A 2500-nucleotide genomic window follows, 5' to 3' on the forward strand; every position below is an offset into this window, starting at 1 on the left:
TTTAATGAATCCCGAAAAATTCTATATATTTTACCTTTATATAGTATTTAGGACTATTTAAAAGGATAAAATTTTTTTCGAAAATCTACATATGTATCACATGTATTATACCGGTACCCTGTCGCAATATAACATGTACGATTTGTATATAAAATAAAATGAAATTTTTTCCCTAAAATTTTTTAATGAATCCCGAAAAATTCTATATATTTCACCTTTATATAGTATTTAGGACTATTTAAAAGGATAAAATTTTTTCGAAAATCTACATATGTATCACATGTATTATACCGGTACCCTGTCGCAATATAACATGTACGATTTGTATATAAAATAAAATGAAATTTTTTCCCTAAAATTTTTTAATGAATCCCGAAAAATTCTATATATTTTACCTTTATATAGTATTTAGGACCATTTAAAAGGATAAAAATTTTTTCGAAAATCTACATATGTATCACATGTATTATACCGGTACCCTGTCGCAATATAACATGTACGATTTGTATATAAAAAAAAAATATACATTTTTTTCTAAAAATTTGCATTAATTCCAAAAATTTTTTAATAATTTATTATAATTATTAATGTTTATTGAATAATTTATTATAATGCATAAATTTCATTTAATAAAATATGATAAAAGCAAAAAAAAATTTTTTTGGTCCCAAAATAAAAATTTTTAGCTGAAAAAAATTTTTTTTTTAAAATTTTTTTCTTTAAATTTTGATTATTCTGTAAAGTTTATGATGTTTAAAGCCATTTTAAACATTATCATATTTTGAGTTTGAAGCACCGGGTGTAATGTCTTTAATATATATGATGGATAGTGCGTGTAAGTTAATGAGATGAATGTATATCTATGTATAACAGTGTATTAGTGGTATTACGTTCAGCAGTCTCACACATATGATATAGTATGGTATAGTATAAGTTGTTTATTTTTCATACTGTCCGTGTATCATTCAACAAAGGTGGTGTAGAGTTGTATATGGCTTGGTATGACGTCGTTGCAATTCTATGGACACTATGATATTACGGATGCACAGATAGAGGAATAACACTTATCGTATATGTATCATTTATGTATGTTGACTGTGTAATGAATACTAAATATAATAAAATAATACACTTTTTAATAGAATAACATTTGTTTCATGTTTTAGTATGATATTAAATGGTATAGAATAGGTTGTTTATTTTTCATACTGTCCGTGTATCATTCAACAAAGGTGGTGTAGAGTTGTATATGGCTTGGTATGACGTCGTTGCAATTCTATGGACACTATGATATTACGGAATAACAGAAAGAGGAATAACAATTATTGTATATGTATCATTTATAACGTACTTTTATGTTGACAAGAATGAATGTATATCTATATGAAATAGTGTATTTTGTGGTATTATGTTCAACAGTCTTACATATATGATATAGTATGATATAGTATAATTTGTTTATTTTTCATACTCTAAGTGTATCATTCAACAAAGGTGGTGTAGAGTTGTATATGGCTTGGTATGACGTCGTTGCAATTCTATGGACACCATGATATCACGAAAAAACAGAAAGAAAAATAACAATTATCGTATATGTATCATCTATATTATTATTGTATTTTGACTATGTAATGAATGCCAAATTTAAAAATATACACTTTCTTAATAGAATAACATTTATTTTAGTATAATATAAAATGATATTGAATATGTTGTTTAATTTTCATACTGTTCGTGTATCATTCAACAAAGGTGGTGTAGGTATGTATATGGCTTGGTATGACGCTTTTGCATGTCTATGGACACCATGATATTACGAAAAAACAGAAAGAAGAATAACACTTTTCAAATATGTATCATTTATATATTTTATTAACATGAACGCAAAATATACAAAATTATATATATATATACTCAAAATATTCTGGATGGTAATCAGTTTGGTTTATTTTGATATTTAATATTGTATTTTGGTTTTTTTGCTAGTAATGTTTCGAATATGTATATGCTGTTATTATTTTTTAGGTGTACATTGTATTAAATTGTTATCAATTATTTAATGTATGTATACAAAATAATAGCAAAAACATTTTCAATTATTATATAAAATTTTTTTTTTTTACACATGCATATTTATTAATATATGAAATTTTATCTCAGTTTTAATAAATATGTATTGAAATGAATAATAATACAATCTTATATATATTGATAATAGTCTGGATGGTAATCAGTTTGGATTATTTTGATATTAAATATTGTATTATTATTTTTGTAAAAAAATTAATGAGAATTTTGTAAAAAAACCTCTATATGTATATCTTTTTATATCAATATTTAAAAAAAAATTTTTTTTTATTAAATTATTGATTATAAATAGAATAACATATAAATTTTTTTGTCAAAGCAAGTTCATGGGTTATAAGTTTTAAACTTTACACTCCCATATGAGCACACAATATTTATATAAAAATTATTTTTATAAATAATATTACATTGA

The sequence above is a fragment of the Chrysoperla carnea genome (genome assembly GCF_905475395.1).
Source record: "Chrysoperla carnea chromosome X unlocalized genomic scaffold, inChrCarn1.1 SUPER_X_unloc_72, whole genome shotgun sequence".
Taxonomy (NCBI): Eukaryota; Metazoa; Arthropoda; class Insecta; order Neuroptera; family Chrysopidae; genus Chrysoperla; species Chrysoperla carnea.